The 24,491-nt window shown below is 47.2% G+C and overlaps 1 long non-coding RNA gene across 1 annotated transcript in view; it reads right to left on the bottom strand.

Annotated features, from left to right (window-relative positions):
* Nucleotides 1-24,491, bottom strand: part of LOC132212997 (uncharacterized) — a 407,119-nt gene that overhangs the window by 158,827 nt on the left and 223,801 nt on the right. The gene's annotated exons all lie outside the window — the stretch shown is intronic.

The following is a 24,491-nucleotide window of genomic DNA, read 5'->3' as shown; positions in this document are numbered from 1 at the left end:
CAAGCCGCCTCTTGAGTGTGACCTGTGCACACGCCTTTCTGGGTGACATTCACCACTTCGGGACCTGGTGTGTCCCTCGAAACTCAAAAAACACAATGTGTACATGCATCCATACTAGTGTTTGGGGACTAATGCTTGCATTCCAAGTCTTTACAGGAGGTGAATTAGGTAAAATCCTCACATGCAGGGAAATGATAACAAACTTATTAACATTTATCTAGAGGTATCTGTTGCCTCTGGTTTTCATACAGGATACATAATTTTTTTTCACACTCACACCTCCCCTTGTGTTATTGTCTAAGTTGAGTTAATTAATGATAATCAGCCGAATTGACTTAGCAACCCTTTCAGAGAAAAGATGCTTGACTGCCCAGGCTGGTTTTTCTCAGTGGTTAGAGCATCATCTCTAATATCACAGAGTCCAGGGTTTCAGTCTGTTCAAGGGCAAGTACCTGGGTTTCAAGCTCAATGCCTGGCCCGGTCAAGGTGTGTGGGTGGCACCCAATCAATGTGTCTCTCTCACAAAGATGTTTTTCTCTCTGACTCTGTGCCTCCCTTCCACTCTCTGAAAAAAATATCCTCAGGTGAGGATTAACAAAACAAAAAAATAGGAGAAGTAAGATGGCTGTTGATAGGACTGCAGGCTTCTAGATAGTGTGAGAGTGAGAGAACGAAAGGAGAGTGCATGGAGTATCAGTATTTGTGAGTGAGGGACAGCTATACTCCAAGGGACTGTTGGGACTGGCGGACTGGCTGCCCATGATTGGGCAGACTCTACAGCAGCTGAAATCTCTTCTGGAGTGGCCAGCTCTGCTGTAGAGACCAAGCCATCTTGTAGGGGAGATGGCTGTGATTAGAGACGGACTGTGATCAGAACCCCAGTCTTACCTTCAACTGGGGAGATCTCGGATGCTTCCTGGGACTTTAAAACCAAGACTTCCAGGGACCAGTTATCTCAGCTGCGAATCTAGGAATGCCAGAACTGCAACCTCCCCGACCACGGGCACCTGGCAGGTTTTCTCTGAGGGAGACAAATGTGCGAACTCACGGACAAGCCCTGTGCCTTGTCACAGAGCAGAAGGAACAGCTGAATCAAAGAGCACTCACCTGGAACTGGCAAAGTAAACACAGCTGGCATTGCCTGAAGAAAGTCAGTTCAGGAGACAGAGAGCTACATAACCAGAAGCACTGAGAGGAGAGATCATGGGGAGACAAAGAAACAGCCCGCATACAAAAGAAAGGAGGACTAACCAGAAAAGGAAGGAAATGAAATGAAGGCAAGCAGTATGACAGAGAAAGAATTCAGAGAAGTGGTCATAAGGTCACTGAAAAGGATGGAAGACACATTCAACAATATGTGTAGGAACCAAGAAGAAATGAAAAGAAGCAAGAACAAATGAAAAAATGACATTGCTGCAATAAAGAACTCAATAGAAAGCATCAACAGTACACTAGAAGAAGTGGAGGACCACATCAGTGAGCTAGAAGACAAGATAGGAAAAATGCCCAAGCAGAGCAGCATCTATACAAGAAACTTAAAAAATAGGACGAGAGCCTAAGGGAACTTTGGGACAACACAAAAAGAAACAACATCCGTGTAATAGGGGTGCCAGAAGAAGAGGAAACTGAACAAGGAATAGAAAATCTGTTTGAAGAAATAATGACAGAAAACTTCCCTGATATCGGGAAGAAAAAGCTCACACAGTCCCAAACAAGATGAACCCCAAAAGATTGATAACAAGACACATTATAATTAAATTGGCAACACCAACTACAAAGTAAGAATCTGAAAGGCTGCCAGAGAGAGACAGAAAGTTACCTACAAAGGATCTGCCATCAGACTATTGACTAATTTCCCAACAGAAACACATCGGCCAGAAGGGAATGGAATGAAATATACAAAGTCATGCAAAGAAAGGGTCTGAATCCAAGAATACTGTATCCAGCAAGGCTATCAATTAAAATTGAGGGTGAAATCAGGATCTTTACAGACAAAAAAGGACTAAGGGAGTTTATTACCCCCAAACCAACAATGCAACAAATGCTAAAGGGTGTGCTATAAAAAGAAGAAATAGGAAGGGAAGAAGGAACACAGGCATAAAGAATAAAAATGGTGACAAACAAGTACCTTTAAATGTAAATGGATCAAATGCCCCAATCAAAAGACATAGGGTAGCTGAGTGGATAAGAAAACATGACCCATATATCTCCTGTCTACAGGAAACTCATCTTAGAACAAAGAACTCACACAGACTGATGGTGAAAGGTTGGAAAAGGTTTTTTCAGACGAATGAAAAAAAAAAAAAAGCTGGGGTACCAATACTTATATCAGACAAATTAGATCTCAAAGTGAAGAACATAACAAGAGATAAGGAAGGCCACTTCATAATACTAAAGGGAGCAATTCAACAAGAAGATATAACTCTCGTAATCATAGAGGCTCTCAATAGAGGAGCACCCAAATACATAACAAAACTTCTGGAGGATATCAAGGGAGAGATTGACAGCAATACAGTCATAGTAGGGTGTTGAGTGTGTTTCCTTCCACGACCCGCGTGGAGTAGGGTTCTGTACCTGAAAGAGGAGCCGCACAACAAATGAGAGAAAAGACACGAGATAATTTTGCAATATCGGAGGTCCAGGCGGGCAAGTCCAACTCAAGGAGAGGGAATTCCACCCATGCTCAGGCTGCTCCAATCTTTTATTGATCTGGAGTAGCCCTTAGGCAGGCGACCCCCCAGTAACAAGCAGACTAGCCCATCAGCAAGGATTTACATAATAATAAATGGGGGAGTAGTTTCAGCTACCACTGTCTGGACAAACAGAGGTGGCGCCTAGCTCCGGGCTTTGCTAGGGCTTCAAAGGCACCCAGCCTTGGGGGGGGGGGGTTTCAGGGAGTGCTCTGTCTATGCTTATCAGATAGTGAAGGCAATAAACAGTTTCCCACAGTAGGGGACTTTAGTACCCCACTAACACCACTGGACAAATCCCCTAAACAAAAAGTCAGCAAAGAAACAGCAATCCTAAATGACTCACTAGATCAGATGGAATTGACATCTTCAGAACATTACACCCCAAAGCCACAGAATATACATTCTTCTCAAGTGCACATGGGTCATTTTCAAAGATAGACCACATATTGGGGCACAGGTAAAGTTTTTTTCAAATTCAAGAAGATAGAATTCATATCAAGCATCTTCTCAGATCACAATGGCAAAAAAGGAGAAATCAACTCAATAAAAACAATTAAAAAATCAAAACCTGGAGGCTAAATAGAATGCTTTTTAGTAATGATTGGGTTACCAAAGAGATCAAAGAAGAAGTGAAAAAGCATCATGGCAACAAATGACAGTGAAAACACAACTTCCAAAATCTATAGGACACAGTGAAAGCAGTCTTGAGGGGGACGTTCATAGCTTTGCAGGCCTATCTCAAAAAAACAAGAAAAAAATGGTAATAAATTATCTAACCCTACAACTCAAAGAATTAGATGGAGAGCAACAAGAAAATCCCAGTGTAAGCAGAAAGAAGCTAATAATAAAGATCAGCATGGAGATAAGTGACATAGAGACCAAAAAAACAATAATAAAGTTCAACAAAACCAAAAGCTAGTTCTTTGAAAGGATAAACAAGATTGATGAACCTCTAGCCAGGCTCACCAAGAAGATAAGTGAGAGAGCCCAAATAAAATTAGAAATGAAAGAAATGAAGTAACAACCAATCCCACAGAAATACAAATGATTATGAAAAAGTACTTTGAACAACTCTATTCCAACAAAGTGGACTACCTAGATGAAATAGACATATTCTTTGAAAAATACAAGCTCCCAAAACTCAATCACGAAGAATCAAAAAACCTGAATAGGCCAATGACTCCCGAAGAAATTGAAGCAGTGAGCAAAAATCTTCCAGCAAACAAAAGCCCTGGTCAAGATGGCTTTACAGGGGTGTTCTACCAAGCATTCAAAGAACTTCAACCTGTCTTCCACAGACTATTTCAAAAAATTCAAGAGGAAGGCACACTTCCAAGCTCTTCCTATGAAGCAAGCATTACCCTAATTCCAAAACCTGATAAAGACACCACAAAAAAGAGAACTACAGGCCAATATCCTTGATGAACATAGATGCAAAAATCCTCAACAAAATTCTAGCAAATCGAATTGAGCATTACATTATAAAGATCATACACCATGACAAAGTTGGATTTATTCTGAGGATGCAAGGATGGTACAATATCCACAAATAAATAAATGTGATACATCACATAAACAAACTGAGAGACAAAAATCACATAATCATATCAATCAATGCAGAAAAAGCATTTGCCAAAATCCAACACCCTTTCTTGATAAAAGCTCTCAGCAAAGTGGGAATAAAGGGACCATACCTCAACATAATAAAAGCCTTAAATGACAAACCTGCAGGCAACATCAAACTCAATGGGCAAAAACTAAACTCATTTCCCCTATAAATGGGAAGAGGACAGGGATGCCCACTCTCACCACTCCTGTTTGAAATAGTACTGGAAGTGCTAGCCATAGTGATCAGACAAGAAAAGGAAATAAAAGGCATCCAATTGGAAAAGAAGAAGTAAAACTGTCCTTATTAGCAGATGACATGTTACTATATATAAAAAACCCCAAAAACTCCATTAAAAAACTACTGGACCTAATAAGTGAAGTTGATAAAGTAGCAGGATATAAAGTTAACACCCAGAAATCTGTGGCCTTTTTATACACTAATAATGAACTCACAGAAAGAGAAGCGAAAAAAAAAATCCCATTTACCATTTCACCAAAAAAAAAAAAATTAAGATACTTAGGAATAAACTTAACTGAGGACATAAAAGACCTGTACTCAGGAAACAACACAACATTGAAAAAAAGAGAGAGAGGAAGATATGAACAAATGGAAGAATATACCATGTTCATGGATTGGTAGAATCAACATCATTAAAATGCCCCTACTACCCAAAGCAATCTATAAATTCAATGCAATCACCATTAAAATACCAATGTCACACTTCAGAGATCTAGAACAAACTCTCCAAAAATTCATCTGGAATAAAAAAAGACCCCAAATAGCTGCAGCGATCTTGAGAGAGAACAATGTAGGAGGGATCACAATACCAGATAGCAAGCTATACTACAAATCCACTGTTCTCAAAACTGCCTGGTACTGGCACCAGAACAAACATAAAGACCAGTGGAACAGAACAGAGAACCCAGAAATCAACACAAGCCAGCATGCTCAATTAATGTTTGACAAAGGAGGCAAGAGCATACAATGGAGACAAGAGAATCCCTTCAATAAATGGTGTTGGGAAAACTGGACAGATACTTGCAAAAAAATGAAAATAGACCACCAACTTCCACCATACACAAAAGTAAACTCAAAATGGATAAAGGACTTTAAGATAGGAAACCATAAAAATCTTAGAAGAAGCAATAGGCAGCAAAATAGCAGACATTTGTGGTAGCAATATCTTTACCGATACAGCACCTAGGGCAATAGAAACTAAAGAGAAAATAAACAAATGGGACTACATCAAAATAAAAAGCTTCTGCATATCAAACAAACACACACACACACACGCACACACACACACACACACAAAACTATCAATAGAACAACAAGAAAGCCCACTGCATGGGATAAAGTATTTGCCAATGTTATCACCGATAATGGTTTAATCTCCAACATGTACAGGGAACTCATACAGCTTAACAAAAGGAAGATAAACAATCCAATAAAAAGTGGACAAAGTACCTGAATAGACACTTTTCAGAAGGGGACATTCAGAAACTAAGAGACATATGAAAACATGCTCCAAGTCACTAATCATCAGAGAGATGCAAATTCAAACGACAATGAGGTATCATCTCACACCTGTCAGAATGGCTATCATCAACAGTTCAACAAAGGACAAATGCTGGCGAGGATGTGGAGAAAAAGGAACACTCGTGCACTGCTGGTGGGAATGCAGACTGGTGCAGCCACTGTGGATAACAGTATGGAGTTTCCTCAAAACGTTAAAAAGGGAACTCCCATTTGACCCAGTGATCCCACTTCTAGGAATATATCCCAAGAAACCAAAACCACCAACCAGAAAGGATACATGTACCCCTATGTTCATAGCAGCACAATTTACCATAGCTAAGATTTAGAAACAGCCTAAATTCCCATCAGCAGATAAATGGATTAGAAAACTGTGGTACATCTGCACAATGGAATACTATGCTGCTGTAAAAAAAAAAAAAAAAAAAAAAAAAGGAGTTCTTACCATTTGCAACAGTGTGGATGGACCTGGAGAGCATTATTCTAAGTGAAATAAGCCAGTCAATGAAAGAAAAATACCACATGATCTCACTCATTTATGGATAATAAAGAGCATTATAAACTGGTGAACAAAAATAGATACAGAGGCAGAGCAGCTTGGAACAGACTGTCAAACTACAGCGGGAAGGCTGGGGAGGGTTGGTGGGGGAGGTAAGGGATCAACGGAAGGACTTGTATGCATGCATATAAGCATAAACAATGGACTCAAGATACTGGGGGGTAGGGTAGGCCAGGGGAAGGTCAATGGGGAAAAAAGGAAACATGTAGTACTCTTTGTAATACTTTAAGCCAGTGGTCGGCAAACTGCGGATCCGAGGGCCGCAGCTCACGAGCCACATGTTGCTCTTTGGCCCCTTGGGTGTGGCTCTTCCACAAAATACCGGCTCTTTCACAAAATAACCGACTTCTGTGCATGGGCCACAAAGTCTCAATCGCACTGTATGTGCATGCCCGCACGTGGTGTTTTGTGGAGGAGGCACACTCGGGGGCTGGAGGGGAAGGGCAGGGAGCTGCGTGTGGCTCGAGAGCCTCGGTTTGCCAACCATGGCTTTAAGCAATAAAATAATTTTTTTTTAAAAAAAGATAAAGAAACAACTGTTTGGATCCATGAATGAGCAGGTCAGTGGTAGATATTAGTAACGGCAGCCATGTAATGGGGGCTCTTTCTGGGCTCAGCACCCTTTAGCTAGTTTCACACTTTACATCTCTCCTTTAGTTCCAACTGCCATGTGAGGCAGGTACGAGCCGGACGCCTCAGCCAGAGGGGTCCTGAAGGGGCAGGGGCGGAGCCCGCGCGATCGCGGCGTCCTCCCCCCCCCCGCCCCCCCGCTGCCACTGCAAGTCCCCACTGCCCGGGGCTGGACGCCTAGGCCAGAGGCGTCAGGCCTGGGCAAGGGGCCGATCCTGCGATTGGAGGGTGATGGGGGTCAACGCCTGAGGGCTCCCAGTATGTGAGAGGGGGCAGGCTGGGCTGAGGGACACTCCCCCCACCACCCAGTGCACGAATTTCGTGCACCGGGCCCCTAGTATAAAATAAATATCAAAAATATAAGTCTTTGTTTTACTATGGTTGCAAATATCAAAAAAATTTCTATATGTGACACGGCACCAGAGTTAAGTTAGGGTTTTTCAAAATGCTGACAGGCAGAGCCCAAAAGGTTCACCATCACTGGTAGTGGGTTCCTTCTCCTGTGGTGTGAGCTGTGTCCACCAGGTGGTGCTGTGGAGAGAGAAATAACGGTGGACCTGCTATGAACTTGAATCCTAAGTCAGAAATCAGATAAGTCAGTTACGCTCATGTACATGACATGTTCAGGAAGTTAGGCCAATTGTCTGCTCTGATGAGACTCCATAATTTAAAGGTCATGAAGTGTAGGTTTGCAGTAGAAGATGCGTAGGGATCGAAATGGGAATAATTCTTGATGTTGACAGTATTTTGGTCTGAAAAAGATGAATTTCAAACTCATCCTTCCACAAGAGGCTGTTTGAGATGCACAAGGACTATTAGTGAGCAGTTCAGGTGGCCTGTCCCATTGCAGCAGCCAGAAGCACACCAGGAAGTGTCCCAAGGTGTTCGAACAGGAGCAGGAGTTAGTTGTGTGAGAGCCAAGTTGCCAGGGATCTTGTCACTAGGGTGGAGGACTAAGAAAAACTGGGTCCTAAACCAATAAACATTCTTATTTAATAATTTAACACGTTGAAATTGAAAAATAGTCTAAGGCATTGGCTCCTAGAGCAATATAGAATCCTCCTCACGTGCTAAGTAAAGTCTGGGCACAAGGATGCCACTAAATTAATTAAGTGGGGTCAGAGCGTAATGGTTCATCGAGTCCTGATTCTGATTGTGCTGTGGGTATTGTTTCCAACTCTCCTGGGCAGGACAGGACTCTGATTTCCCAAGAACATTTAGCTAATGCAGTCATTTGTTATTCATTTCATTTATTTGCTGTTTTGTTTTGTTTTTCCTTCCTCTCTTGGGTTATCGGGGGATCACAATTTAGCAACTCGGCACATAAAGAGTCGTTTTTGCAGAAGCGGAAGTGAGGACAAGGCCAAGTCTTCATCAGCCGGGCCGGCTTTCTGTAAACGCCTGAGGTTCTGGACCTCCTCTGACATCAAACCTGCTTCTCACTAGCCCCTCCATTTCTCAGACAGTGGGGATTTCAAATCCATCAGTGTCTTCACAATGTACCTGCCTTCATGTCTGAAATTCAAAAAACAAACAGAAAAACAGTAGCTAAAGGCCAGATGACCCATAGTGGACCCCTCCTCCTGACCCAAATTCCAAGCCAAGCTTAAAGTAGCCAACCTGGATTCTGACTTTAAAGGAGACCAGTGGTCCCAGCCTCTGGACCTGACTCCAGCACAGCGCAGTGTTAGGGGAGCCTCGGGGCATCCATGCCAGGTCCCTGGGCCAGGGTGTCAGTGCTAAGTGAGGCCCCGGGCCCAGTGCCGCCCCCTCTGTCGCACCTGCAGGCTTGTAGACCTGTGCAGCGCAGAACTCATCAGCGGTCGCTATGCTTCCGAAACTGCGCACCTCCTGTCAAGTGAGATTTTTCAGACTCATTTTTGGGCCGCTAACTTTAAATCTGCTGCCCTTGTCTCCACCTTCTGAGTCAGAGCACAGAATCTTGGCTTTTGCAGAGCAGTCCATTTTTAGATGTGTTCTGTGTTTTGAAGAATTTACTGCTCCACTCAGCATCTCAAATAATCGGATCGATGTTGCTCAGCGGGGTTCAGCCCTAAGCGACGTTTTAGGACTGTGCTGAGGTCCTCTGACGTCTTGGATGCTGCTGTGAGGGCAGCAGTGGACAGACAGGACATCAGCTCACTGTCACCATCAGCTGGGAGCGCTGGTCCACAGAAGCCTTTAGCTACTGCATTGTTTTCTGTCTTCAGCCATCCTCATACCATCTCCATGATTTTGCAAAGTCTATTTCACCTGAGTGATACTTACATACTTCCCCTTGAATTGACTTGCAGTTTCCACTTTATTTTAAAAGATTGTTATCCGTACCGTAAATGGAAAACCACTATCTCATAAACACAAGGTCACCGTAAAAGTAAACGGGTGATTCTCACACTGCTCCTGTCAGTTGATGTGGCACTGACTTTGTCACATGCATCCCTCTGATTCCTGGGCTGCCGTGTGCTGGTCCCCTGCCTGCCTGCCCAGCATGCTGTTGGAAACGCGCGCTCTCTGCCCTGGCTGCTGTCTGGCGCATCCGCCTCCCGGCTACTGCTCACTCTGACTTCACGCAGTGGACGCCTTTCAGATTCATCCCACCAGACTTGAATCTTGCTTCTCATCAAGGTTATCTTTCAGAATCCAAATCTCCCCTTGGTTTCAATTGAAAGGCGTGGGTGCTTAAAACTTCCCGGTGAGTCCAGACACTGGGTGGCTGAAGGGCAAGGGCAGCAGGTCCTCGGAGAGTGGAGAGCCCAGAATCCCCACAGTGGGCGTGGCTCCGGGACCATAGCCCTCTGGCTGCCTGGAGCAGGACACTGTTTAAAACAGCCTTGTCCTGATGCTCTGAGGAACTCCAACCGCATTCGTTTTTCATTTGTATTTGGAGAGCCATCCCCTTTCCTACTACGAGGTAGTCCAAGGTCTTTTAGGTTTGTTTTTGCTCCCAATGTTGCTGTTTTCATTGGGGTTTCCTTTAACTTGGACAAGAGTATATGTTCACAGTAGAAAACTCAGAGATTGCAAAACATACAAGGTAAAACTCATTCTTGCAATCAGTCACCATGAGAGATGAAGACTTCTTAAACAGATGATTATTAGGGTGGCAGTGAACATCTTTCTCAAATCAGAAGGGAAGCCCGTTTGCAGGGTGCACATCCCGGACCTTGAGGGCCTGGCCCCAGGTCGGGAGTGGTCCTGAGCAGCCACAGGCCAGGTCTACTCACTAGTGATCAGGGATTGAGGGACACGGCAGGGGGGCCAGTAGTTAATGTGTTGGACTTTTACCAACATTTTTTTGAGCTTCCTGAGCTCACCCTTTATTTCCTCCCGGCTGCTGGGGATTCACACTGTGAGCCATGGTTAGAGCCAGGGCCGGCATCCTGGGGCCTCCAACTCAGGCTGCCGCCAAGGCCCCCCCTTAGACCACAGACCGTGAGGCACACAGCCCCGCTTTTGTCCCTGGGCTCCCTGGCCCTTCTGCCTCTGCTTTTAGGCCTCAGGTGATCGCCCCAACTTGGCATGGGATATTGCAGCCTCATTTCTCACTGTCCCTCTCTGCCCCAGGCCCTGGGGACCCAATACCAAAGGGAGTGGCCCCACACAGAGGCAGCCTTGACCACACTCGAGGAGATGCCTCCGCTGACCCAGCCACCAAGCCCCGGCCATCAGAGCTGGGCTCCGGGGCCTGTTCATCCTCAGCCATCACTACAGCTCCTTCCACCTCCACCTCCACTTCCCGGCACCCAGGCCGCACCCACGGTGAGTCACGGGTCGCTCCAGAACCAAGAGGGATGAGCATCTCGGCCCGAGGTCCTTCCCAAAGACCCCGGCTCACAGGGGCAGGAGGCGCCTCCCAGAATGAGAGGTGGTCAGCAGGTGGGTGACGCTGTGGACAGGTTTGGCATCCCACAGACACAGGTTCAGAACTCAGCTCCGCCTACAGCTGTGTGACTTTGGGAGGGTAACTCCGCCATCTGGATGGCTGGGCCTGAGCCCTGGGACCCACACCACTGCTCAGAAATTGGTAGCAGCAAGCGGCTCCTGAACGGAGGTGAACCAGAGTTTGGGCTAACTTCAGGCAACATTGGAGGTTTATTCTCCGGGAGGAGACTTGACAGGGTCCCTGCCCTGGAGGCCGGTCCATGGCGAGGAGGGCAGGTGTCCTAGACTGAAAAACAAGGGGATTCAGGGAGGATTGACAGGTTGGATGCCTCCCAGATGCCAGTAGCCTTGCGTGCTCGCACCTTACATGGGAAATTATGGTCCTCTTCAAGGCATCTGATTAGCGGGAGACACTCCCAGCAGGGTAGTCGGGTCATATGTTCCAGGGGGAGCCCATGAGAGGTCAGGGTTCCCGGACACCTGAGGAGCGTCTGCAACACCAGAGACAAACCAATGTGAGAGCAACAGGGTCAGCAGGCATTGGGCACAGAGACAAAAGCTTTAAAATGCTCATCATGACAGCAGAGTAAACCACTTTGCACGGTGCAACCAGGGCAGGATGCTATGAAAAGGAGCATCTGGGGATGAGCACTGGGAAATTTAAAATGTGCAACAGATGGGAGAAATAGAGCTTAAAACTTAAAAAGACATTCTGCTTATGACCTAGAGATGACAGCATCTGAGGACAGCAGAAGAGCTGGAAATGACCGCCCCGGAGGAGTTAGAAACTGACAAGAAGAGAAGGGGTTATGATTTTTCATCATCTTACCTCCCACTGGACCCTGGGAGCTATGACAAGCATAACTGTAATTTGACAAGCCCAGCAAAGACAGACAGGGCCCCGGCTCTCAACGCTGCCTGGCTCAGCTTCAGGACCTGGCCCCTGGTTTACAAATCAGGAGCACCCCTGGGAGAAGGTGAGGTGAGTGAGCACAGGGCAGGAGGCAGTCCCTCTGTGCTCCTGGACAGACACTGAAACTGCAGCCAGTGACTGTTGGGTGTCGGGGTGCTGTGCCCTGTGCAGCTGGGACGGGCTCGCTCTGTGTTCCTTGTGGCCACTCAGCAGTCGGCCCAGTCTCCCAGGCTCTGCAGAGCGGAAGCCCTGCCTGGGCTCCAGCAGGAACCGGGAGAAACCCCTCCCCTGGGCCTGCCAGCAGGCTGTGTGGCTCTAGCTCCGGCCCTCCAGGCAAACCCTCTGGCTGCCTCAGCCTGGATCCCCCCTGAGCCAGAGCCCAGGCCTGTTCAGATGCCTGCGGAGCCTGCCCCAGGGCCCCCCATACTGCACGCCCAGCACTGCCCACGGCGATTCCTGGCAGCGCAGTACTCACGCTCAGGGGGACCTAGAACTGTCTGCAAAATGGAGACCCTGGTGTCCGTTTGGAGGGGACCCAGGGCTGCTGTCAGAGAGCAGCTGGCAGGCCTGAGGCACAGGGCATCCTAGTCCTTCTCAGGGAAGAGCAGTGACTGGTGGCCCATGGATTCCCGACGTTGCTGGTGAGGAGATGCTGGTGAAGGCTCATTCTCTAGGGAACCCGCCTCCTCCCTCAGGTGGTGGTTCTTTCCTTTACCTTCTTCCAGGCCCCCCCCCCCCGCCCCTCCCCGGCTCCGCCGGAGAGCCCAGGCCCCTGGGAGGGGATTGCTCTCAGGGCCCTGCTTTGGGTGCAGCTGGCCCTGGAGGTGGAGGGGCTCCCAGGGTACTAAGTATCAGCTGCCTTTGCTGCATGGCCCTTAGGCCAGGACACTGCTGTCCTTTGGAGTCCCAGTCATTGCGCAGGTGGAAGAGTGATTTAAAGTTAAGTCAGAGAGAGTCCTGAGTGTGAGGCTGTCCCAGCAGGAGAAATGGGAGATATAGGACATGCAGGGCACGTACTCCCTAAGGGCAGGGTCCACCCATCCCTCCCTCCTCCAGGAGCTGGACACGACCACGACTCAGGGCTGGGCCAGAGTCAGAGGTGGCCGTCTGGCAAAAGGCCCAGGTTCCCCGTGGATGTTCCAGGTCCGCTGACTCACCAGCATTATGTTCTCCACGGGCTAGAATTCAGATGACAGCCCCTGTGAGTGGTCCCTGGAGCTCCAGTTCCCCACCAGAGGCAGCATGGGGAGTGGGCGGTGCATGGTGCCCTTCAGCCTGTGTTCTCAGACCTGTTTCCATCAGTAGTGCTTTTCCTTCAAGCTAAGGCCTGTGTGCAAGTCCCACGCACAAAGGAGGTGAAAGTGGAGGTGTTATGCTGAAGCGGGAATGGGGACCCGCAGTTCCTCAACACCCCTTCCCTGTCTCCCCGAGGGGCCTAAGCATGCAGCTCCTGCTTCCATCCCTCCGTGATGGGGAGTCACTCTTCTGGAGGCTTGGACTGCCCTTTCCTGAAGGAAGGCCTAGTGGCCCAGGCAGAGAGCACTGATTGCAGGAAGGTCTCACCTTCCTCACATGGATTGGAGTTGCCAGAGCAGCTCCCAGTGGTAAATTTCATCTTAGAAACTGGTGGAAACTCTTGCCATCTCATGGAGGCAGAAGGGAATCAGGGAATGAGACCAGCCTTCTCAACCATTAACAGTCGCTTCGGGTCTTTATAATTTCCGAAGAACAAAATCCTAGGAGGGTGGGGAGCTAAATTTTTAATTAAAACAAAAACTGAGAGCGTTTACATTGGCTTCAGCTTCTGAAGTATCAACAATAAGTGCAGGAGGAGCCCTATCTCCCCCCCCTCCCATTGCCTAGAAAGCTCCATGGTGCTGGCATGGGCTCCTGCAACTTATGGGCAGAGACAGGCTCTGTGGGGGGCAGTGTGACACTGCGGAGCCCGCCCTCTTCACACTGGGTGGAGGGTAACACGACAGGAGGAGTCGGCCACTGTTCTTGGAAGTGTCACCGAGGGGCCAGATTTATGCTGAATCCGCTGAGGAAAGGGATTGTCTTCCTAAGTGTTCTGATTCCTCGAGCTTCTCTCATCAAGAGACAGAGGCAAAGGGGTGGGCAGAGCAGGGCTGGAATGGATGGAGGCTTTGGGAGCCGCTGATCTGTATCACAGTTGCCTTTCAATGACACATCCTTTTCAAAGAGGAAGGTGGGTTTTTTTGTTCAAGTTTTTCCTTCTGAAAGAGGGGGCTCATTCTGCTTCTGTGCTCTTCACGGAAACCAAGTACTTGTTGACTCACCCCCAAACCCCGCTGCTAAGAGGCTTTTTCTCGTGCCTGCTATTTGGGGAGCATGCCAGGGCTGGGGAACTGGGCACCCTGTGCCCCAGTGAGTCCAGAGCAGACTGCTTGGTGGGGCAGGAAGCAGAGCCGCTCCTAGTGTGTCCCTGGCTCTCAGTGCAGTTCAGCTCAACACCAGCTGTGTGCAGGGACGACAAGCACACAGTCCCTGTCCCCAGCTGTGACTGTGCAGTAGGACCAGTCTGATGATACCGGGGGGGGGGGGGGGGCTGCGCCGTGGGACTGCGTGTGCTGGAGGCGTGGACCAGGAGGGGAGGTCTGCAGGCCTGGAAGGGACCACCTGCCCTGACCGGGAGGTGCCGCCCTCCCTGCAACAGGTGCTCCCCCTGTGATCCTAGGGAGGCAGGGAGGGCTGCCCTAGGCATGCTCAGGTGGGCACACACCGCAGACAGGAGGGCAGCTGCCCCACACTTGTCACAGGGGAGGTCTGATTCTTTTCCCTTCGGGGCAGATGTCAATTTGAAACGAAAAAGAGAAGGAGCTGAAGGACAGCAAATAGCCATGGAAAGCCAGCACGTTCTTTCCTCCTGAGACCCCAGCACCCGCCCCTCGGACCACCGAGGGCAAGCGGGCCCTGGAGCAGGCACAGGCTACATTGTGCACACGTGGCGCACACACTCTGCCCTGTGCTGCCTCCCGCCCTCACCAGGTGCCACTGTCCTGGTCTAGGCAGGGTGTTTCCATGTGTTCTAGAAAGCTCCATGTGTAGTAAGGGTGGGCTCCACACCCCTCCAACCCTTCGCTTTCCCAGAGCCGCCCTGTTTGGCCTGTACCAGAGTTCTGCGTGAAATTTCCTTTGTTAACAAAATTGTTTGAGCCCAGCCCCAGACCTCACAGACACAGAAACACAGGCTGTCATCCCGTACAGCTCATGCCCACTGTGCACGGGGCCAGGCACTCAGGGGAGGCAGGACCCCTCCTGGGGCGTCTCCAGAATCCGAGCTGTGCTCCTGGGGGTGCTCCCCTGAGCTGTGACAGAATTGCTCTGTTATGTCCTTGTTGTCAGACTGGAGGGCTTAGTGTGGGCTAGACTGGGTCATCGGCCCTTTTGGTTAAGAATTGTCCTTTCCGAGAGATTCAACAAGATGGCAGCGATATAGGCTGACGCGTCCCAGGTCGTCTCCCTGAGCAAATGGAGTGAGCAGCTGAAACTAATAACACCCACGCCAAATTGGTGAAACTACTCAGCTGGTGAGACGGTTTGCAGCCGGGAAGGGCAGAGCTCCCCTGGAAAGGTAAAAAACCAGGGATCTGGGCAGGAAAGTTTGCCAGACCTCTGAGCCCAGAGGGTTAGAGGGAGACCGCGTGGCAGATAGCAACGTCCCTTGGGACAGGCACAGCCCCTGACTGGGGAAAGGAGATCCGCAGGATTTCTGGCGCTGCCGGGGGATTTGAGAGCTGGGTTCTGTGATCGCGGAGGACTGAGCCTACAGGGGAGCAGCCTAAAGAGCTGACCAGAGCATGCAGTGCCAGTAATAGAAGAGCTTGTAGAAAGTCAGCCTTCCCAGTTTCCGCGGCTGGCGTTTACTTGTTTATTTTCACTGAATCCTGTTCATAAGACATTCCGGATACAGACACTCACCTGTGCTGAAGAGAGGGAGAAGGTGCAGACGAGTGCAATCTGGGGAGAGACTGAGGAGAGAGGGGGGGCCGGGAGAGGTGGCAGCGGATTGAGTCCTGAAACACCCCTGGGCCCAGGATCAGGGCAGCCATTCTTTCCAGAGTGTGGGACTCCCCTACCTAGCCCCCAGGCAAGGAGCACAACCACACCCAGATTCTACCCTGAACGAAATCAAGGATTAAAATAATTTGATCAGTCCCTGGGAGTCAACAGGGTCTGGCCTATAGAGGGATTTTCAATCCCAGCAACAACACAGAGTGGTGCCTGGTACGTGGTGCCTTGTTGTGTTGTATTTTGTGCCTTTAAATCAATGCAGCAGATCCAAACAACAGCAGCCTCCTGAGCACCGCACCCTCTGTCTGAGGAACAGCAGCTGTACCTGAAACCTCCCCCCACCAGCCAGAAGAACTACCACAGCTGTGAACAGCACCCACCAGAGGAGCTGCTGCCAACTGAAGAGCAACTGCTACCACAACCGCCTGAAGTGCAACCACAGACCAAGGAGTCACTGCCACCCAGGGAGCAGCCACTGAATGACTCAACTTCTAGATATGTCAGTGAGGTCAAACATGGGTAGACAAAGAAACCCCCAAAGGAAAGAAAAAGAGGTCTCACCAGAAAAGCAGCTAAGTGATACAGAGGCACGCAACATGACCGAAAAAGAATTCAGAATAAGGGTCCTAGAGTTCATAAACTGGACGGAAGAAAAAATCAATAACATATGCAAGAAGCTAGAAGAAACAGATGAAAAAATCAACAAATTAAGAAAACCCAAGAAGAAATGAAGAGCGATATAGCTGCAATAAAAAACACCATTGAAAGTATCAACAGTAGACTAGGAGAAGCGGAGGACCGAATTAGTGAATTAGAAGACAAGGAAGCAAAACACACCCAAACTTTACTGCAATTGGAGAAAAAAATTAAAAGACAGGAGGAGAGCCTAAGGGAGCTTTGGGACAACATAAAACGAAACAACATACGAATAATAGGGGTGCCAGAACAACAGAAAGAGGAACAAGGATTAGAAAACCTACTCGAAGAAATAATATCAGAAAACTTCCCTGAGGTGGGGAAGAAAAAAGTCACACAAACCCAGAGAGTCCCAAACAAGGTGAACCCGAAAAGACCCACACCAAGACACATCATAATTACCATGGCAAATGTTCAGGACAAAGAGAGAATCTTACAAGCTGCAAGAGAGAGAAGGAAAGTTACATACAAGGGATCTCCCATTAGATTATCAAATGACTTCTCAACAGATACACATCAGGCCAGAAAAGAATGGACGGAAATTTACAAAGTGATGCAAAGCAAAGGACTGAATCCAAGAATACTCTATCCAGCAAGGCTATCATTCAAAATTGAAGGGGAAATAAGAAGTTTCACAGACAAACAAAGACTAAGGGAGTTTATCACCACCAAGCCAGCAATGCAAGAAATGCTAAAGGGACTGGTGTAAAAAAAGAAATAAAAAGTTCTGAAAGAAAACAGCCACACTAAAAAAGAAATGGCTACAAACAAGTACCTTTCAATCATAACTTTAAACGTAAACGGACTAAATGCTCCAATCAAAAGACATCGGGTGGCTGAATGGATACAAAAACATGACCGATACATCTGCTGTCTACAAGAGACCCACCTCATTAGAAGGGACTCACACAGACTGAAAGTGAAAGGATGGAAAAATATCTTTCAGGCAAATGGAAAGGAAAAGAAAGCTGGGGTAGCAATACTTATATCAGACAAAATAGACCTCAAAGTGAAGGCCATAACAAGAGATAAGGAAGGCCACTTCATCATACTAAAGGGATCAATAAAACAAGAAGATATAACTCTGGTAAACATATATGCACCCAATGCAGGAGCACCCAAATTCATAAAAAAAACTCCAGGAAGATATCAAAGGAGAGATCGACAACAATACAATTATAGTAGGGGACTTAAATACACCACTGACATCACTGGATAAGTCCGCTAGACAAACAATCAGCAAAGAAACAGCAATCCTAAATGACTCACTAGATCAGATGGACTTAATAGACATCTTCAGAACACTTCACCCCAAAGCCACAGAACATACATTCCACTCTGATGCTCATGGGACATATTCAAAAATAGACCACATATTGGGTCACAAGCAAAGTCTCCCCAAATTCAAGAAGATTGAAATCATAAAAAGCATCTTCTCAGACCACGATGGCATAATATTAGAAATAAACTACAATAAAAACAACCCCAAATACTGAAACACTTGGAAGCTGAATAGCATGATATTAAATATTGATTGGGTTACCAATGAGATCAAAGAAGAAATCAAAAATATCCTGGAAAGTAATGACAATGAAAACACAACAATCCAAAACCTATGGGACACAATTAAAGCAGTCCTGAGATGGAAGTTTATAGCTCTACAAGCCTATCTCAAAAAAACAAGAAAAAATGGTAGTAAATCATCTAACTCTACAACTCAAAGAATTAGAAAGACAGCAACAAGAAAACCCCAGAGTGAACAGAAGGAAGGAGATAATAAAGATTAGAGCAGAAATAAATGACATAGAGACCAAAAAAAACAATACAGAAAATCAATGAAACCAAGAGCTGGTTCTTTGAAAGGATAAACAAAATTGACAAACCTCTAGCCAGACTCACCAAGAAGCAAAGAGAGAGGACCCAAATAAACAAAATCAGAAACGATAGAGGCGAAATAACAACAGACCCCAGAGAAATACAAATGATTGTTAAAAAATACTATGGATAGCTCTACTCCAACAAACTATACAACCTGGAGGAAATGGACAAATTCCTAGAAAAATACAACATTCCAAAACTCAATCAGGAAGAATCTAAAAATATCAATAGGCCAATAACTTTGGAAGAAATTGAAGCAGTCATCAAAAAGCTTCCAGGAAACAAAAGCCCAGGACCAGACGGCTTCACAGGTGAGTTTTACCAAACATTCAAGGAAGAACTAAAACCTATCCTCCTCAGACTACTACAAAAAATTCAAGAGGAAGGAACACTTCCAAGCTCATTCTATGAAGCCAGCATCACCCTAATACCAAAACCAGGTAAAGACAACAAAATGAAAGAGACTTACAGGCCAATATCCCTCATGAACATAGATGCCAAAATCCTCAACAAAATCTTAGCAAATCGGATCCAGCAGTACATCAGAAAAATCATACACCATGACCAAGTAGGATTTACCCCAGGGATGCAAGGATGGTAGAATATCCGCAAATCAATAAACGTGATACATCACATAAACAAATTGAAAGAAAAAAACCACATGGTCATATCAATTGATGCAGAAAAAGCATTTGACAAAATCCAACACCATTTTTGATAAAAACTCTCAGCAAGGTGGGAATTGAAGGATCATACCTCAACATAATAAAAGCCATATATGACAAACCCACAGCCAACATCATACTCAATGGACAAAAACTAACACCATTTCCCCTAAGAACAGGAACAAGACAGGGATGCCCACTCTCACCACTCCTGTTCAACATAGTACTGGAAGTATTAGCCATCACAATTAGGCAAGAAGAAGAAATAAAAGGCATCCAAATTGGAAAAGAGGAAGTAAAACTGTCCTTATTTGCAGACGACATGATATTTTACATACAAAACCCTAGAGACCCCATCAAAAAGCTACTAGACTTAATACATGAATTTGGGAATGTAGCAGGATACAAAATTAACCCCAAGAAATCTGAGGCATTTCTATACACCAATAGTGAACTTTCAGAAAGAGAGATTATAAAAACAATCCCATTCATAATCGCACCAAAAAAATTAAGCTACCTAGGAATAAACTTAACTAAAGAGGTAAAAGACGTCTACTCAGAAAACTACAGGACGTTGAAAAAAGATATAGAGGAAGACATAAACAGATGGAAGAACATACCGTGTTCATGGATTGGTAGAATCAACATCATTAAAATGTCCGTACTACCCAAAGCAATTTATAAATTCAACGCACTTCCCATTAAAATACCAATGGCATACTTCACAAATCTAGAACGAACTCTCCAAAAATTCATCTGGAATAAAAAAAGACCTCAAATAGCTGCAGCAATCCTGAAAAAGAACAAAGTAGGTGGGATCTCAATACCAGATATCAAGATGTATTACAAAGCCACTGTTCTCACAACTTCCTGGTACTGGCACAAGAACCGGCATATAGATCAATGGAATAGAATAGAGAGCCAAGAAATCGGCCCGAACAAATATGCTCAATTAATATTTGACAAAGGAGGCAAGAACATACAATGGAGCCAAGATAGTCTCTTCAATAAATGGTGTTGGGAAAATTGGACAGATATATGCAAGAAAATGAAACTAGACCACCAACTTACACCATACACAAAAATAAACTCAAAATGGATAAAGGACTTAAATGTACGACAGGAAACCATAAAAATTCTAGAAGAATCCAAAGGCAACAAAATCTCAGACATATGCCGAAGCAATTTCTTCACTGATACAGCTCCTAGGGCACTTGAAACTAAAGAGAAAATGAGCAAATGGGACTACATCAAAATAAAGAGCTTCTGCACAGCAAAAGAAACCATCCACAAAACAAGGAGAAAACCCACTGCGTGGGAAAATATATTTGCCAATATCATATCTGATAAGGGCCTAATCTCCAAAATTTATAGGGAACTCATACAACTTAACAAAAGGAAGATAAACAATCCAATCAAGAAATGGGCAAAGGGCCTAAATAGACACCTTTCAAAAGAGGACATTCAGAAAGCCAAGAGACATATGAAAACATGCTCAAAGTCACTAATCATCTGAGAGATGCAAATCAAAACAACAATGAGGTACCATCTCACACCTGTCAGATTGGCTATCATCAACAAATCAACAAACGACAAGTGCTGGAGAGGATGTGGAGAAAAAGGAACACTTGTGCACTGCTGGTGGGAATGCACTCTGGTGCAGCCACTATGGAAGACAGTATGGAGTTTCCTTAAAAAAACTGAAAATGGAACTCCCATTTGACCCTGTGATCCCACTTCTAGGAATATATCCCAAGAAACCAGAAACACCAATCAGAAAGGATATATGCACCCCTATCTTCATAGCAGCACAATTCACCATAGCTAGGATCTGGAAACAGCCTAAGTGCCCATCAGTAGATGAATGGATTAGAAAACTGTTGTACATCTACACGATGGAATACTATGCTGCTATAAAAAGGAAGGAACTCTTACCATTTGCAACGGCATGGATGGAACTGGAGAGCATTATGCTAAGTGAAATAAGCCAGTCAGTGAAGGAAAAATACCACATGATCTCACTCAGTCATGGATAAAAAAGAACATTATAAACTTTTGAACAATAATAGATACAGAGGCAGAGCAGCCTCAAACAGATTGTCAAACTGCAGCGGGAAGGCCGGGGGAGGGTTGGGGGGCAGGAGGGAGGGGGGTAAGAGATCAACCAAAGGTATTGTATGCATGCATATAAACGTAACCAATGGACATAAGACACTGGGGGGGTAGGGGAGGCCAGGGGATTGTCAAGGGCGGGGGGGAAAAAAAGGACACATATGTAATACCCTTTGTAATACTGTAAGCAATAAATAAATAAATAAATAAATAAATAAATAAATAAATAAATGAATTGTCCTTTCCTCTCAGGGTATCGACCAGGCATCTTGGAGAGCCCTAGTGATGCGCCCAGTGACCGCTCACCTCGTTGCCTGAAGGGTAAGTCGGCTTTCCTTCTGGGCACTTTCCAGTGCCCTTGGAGCTGGGCTCTGGGCTTTATGTTATTTGTGTGATTTAAAGAAGACAATTCGCAAGTTCTTCACAGCATGATGGGTTTGCCTCCATAGGGCACATCATGCAGTTTCAGGATCAGACCTGAGAGTTTTCACGGATTTGGATCCAGATCCCTTCTCCTCACTGACCAGCTCTGGGCACCTGGGCGAGCCACCCATCCTCCAAGTGTGGGTTCCTGCAGCTTCCAGATGGTGACAGGGCTGGGAGTTCCGGTCCATTGTGGTCAAAGGACACGGGTGAGTGTGATTCCTTTACAGCGTTTAAGTTTGTTAATGGTGCAGAAGATGGTCTGTCTACGCTGTCCCAAGGGCTAAGGAGAGTGGTGCCTCACAGCTGTTGCTAATTTCAGCTTTAGCAGGAGCTCTGTGCTTCCCTCCCACGTTATTTTGTTTTGAAACCCCACTGTGAACTTCTAGAGAATCCCAGCATGTCCTTGACATCCCAGTGCCAGCCTGGGAGAAGTGTGCTCTGGGTTCCCCAGCGGGCCTCCCTGTGTTCCGTGAGCCGGAGGCAGCACAGAGCCCACTGGAGGTAGGTGAGCGAGAGTGAGAGACTGACGTGTGTCCCTCTGTGTCCCCTCGCCCTGACACCAGGTTCCTCCAACCCGGCCGGCTCCACCACAAACCCAAGAGCAGTGAGGACCTGATGCCCAGCAGGGACACAGCACTTTGCCCCGCCCCGCGATGCCAGCACCCCAGGCCACACTACCCTCAGCCTCCAGGAGTACCCGCCACCCAGGATGGGCCTCTCCACCAGGAGGCATCCAGTAGAGGTGTGGGGCCCAGCCCCAGGCCTTGGGGCAGCCCTGGGTCCCCCAGAGCAGAGGATGGTCACCCTGGAGGAGTTCCTGGAGGAGCCTGACCGCGCTCCCCCTATGCTGTGTGAGGCCTGGGAGTGCTCTTTCTTCTCTCTCCCCTCAGATGGACCTGGACCAGAGGGGAGACCTGGACAGCAAAGTCACAGAGAGGGATGGGGTGGGGCTGGCGCCACCTGGCTGCTGAGCTGGCTTGGATGGGGAACATAACCACTAGCCAGAAAGTGACTGTGCTGGCAGCCCACCCAGACCTGGGAGGCTGTTCTCTCCATCTGTGCAGGGAGCGGGCAGAAAGGCCAGCATGGAGGGCCTGAGCCATGCAGTCTCTGTGCAGTTACTCTACGCTGCCGCTGGGCAGGAGGCGGTCCTAGACCATCTGTCAATAAACGGGAAGGCTGTGCTCCAATGACACTTTTGTTATGGACACTGTCCTTTGAATTCTATAGAGTTTTTACAAAAGTCTGTTCTTTAAAAATATTTTGTTTTAATCATTAAAAAATGTAAAGACTGCTTAGCTCACAGGCCATACAAAAACAAGTGGCAAGTCCTAGCCGGCTTGGATCAGTGGTTAGAGCATCAGCCTGTGGACTGTAGGGTCTCAAGTTCGATTCCAGTCAAGGGCATGTGCCTCAGTTGCAAGCTTGATCCACCAGTCTTGGTCAGGGCATGTGCAGGAGGCAGCCAGTCATGCTGTCTCTCGCACATTGATGTTTCTCTCTCTCTGCCCCTCCCTTAACCCCTTCCACTGTCTATAAAAATCAATGAAAGAAATATCCTTGGGTCAGGATTAACACAAACAAAAGAAGGGTGGCGAGCTGGAGTCGGCCTGCACCACCAGTTTGCTGAGCGCTGCTCTGCAGCTCTGACCCCTGGTTGTCAGTGGATTTAGGAAACCCTCGAGTCTCCCTGTAGCTTTCCTGAACCTGCACGTGCACCTGTTACTGAGTTGTTGCCTCCATGCACAGATGAAGGTCACTGCCTGACAGTTGAGACCCTTGGAGGATTTTAGTAATTGTCTCCCTCCCCTTAAGCATACACAGTGGAACTCTCTCCGGCCACATAGCGAATTCTCTGGCCTGCATTAGTGGAGCCTGGTGACACGGAATACAGACTATTTGTTCAGTAGATATGTACTGAGTGTGTACTCTGTGTTAGGCAACACGCATGATGCCTGCTCCCCCCAAAAAACAAAGTAAACCAGGTGCCTAGTCAGGTGGGCAGTCCTGAAGGCAATATGTACATGGTCTCTGCCTCCCATCATTTATGTTTCTGTCTACAGAGCACTGTGCGCCGGGGCTGGAGAGAACCCAAAGCCTTGCCCTCAAGTCCATGGTCTGATGCATGCTTCTCAGACTGCGGCCTGCCTCACGCTCACCTGGGCTGCCTGGACACAGGACGGACCCTGGGTTTCTGGCTCAGGGGCCGGGGGTGGGGCTCCCTGAGAATCTGCATCACCACCAAGTGCCCAGAGGTCACCTGGTCCTTTTCAGCCTCAGTGAGACCAAAGCAGCCTCGCTGTAGGAGCTGGTTGTGGAAGCTGATACTCCCTCCTGAGAGCCACCTCGCTCCCACTTCCCAGCGTGCTCACCCCACTAACCTGACACCCCTGAGCAGGCCTGAAGAAGTGGAATTCACAACCGTGCCCCTGCCACTGCTCCCTGAGTCTTGGTGCTGGGTGAGGGTGTCACAGATGGGTCCTCTGGGTGGCCAGGGAGGGTGCACTCATGAAGATGGGTGTCAAAGATGTAGAACTGTGCAGAGAGGGGCCGGGTGGTGTGAACGACGGCTGCAGAGCCGGGCAGCTGTGGGTTCAACCCCCACCTGCCACTCTCGAGATGTGAGACCAGCTGGACTGTGGCCTTACCGTTGAAGGTTACCTTAATACAACCTTGCAAGATTGCTTTGATAATTGAATGAGTGGGGGGGGGGTGTTGTTTTTGTTTTGTTCTTTTGTAATTGCACCTATAGTTTCTAGCATGGTGCCTGGCACATGGGAAGCAGGTGATACACGGTACCTATTGTATTAGTGACTGCAGGTCTTCCTGGACAAACTCCCAGGGTATATGACTCCTA

Source organism: Myotis daubentonii, chromosome 12, assembly GCF_963259705.1.
Source record: "Myotis daubentonii chromosome 12, mMyoDau2.1, whole genome shotgun sequence".
Taxonomy (NCBI): domain Eukaryota; kingdom Metazoa; phylum Chordata; class Mammalia; order Chiroptera; family Vespertilionidae; genus Myotis; species Myotis daubentonii.
This window is presented reverse-complemented; position numbering and strand designations above follow the sequence as displayed.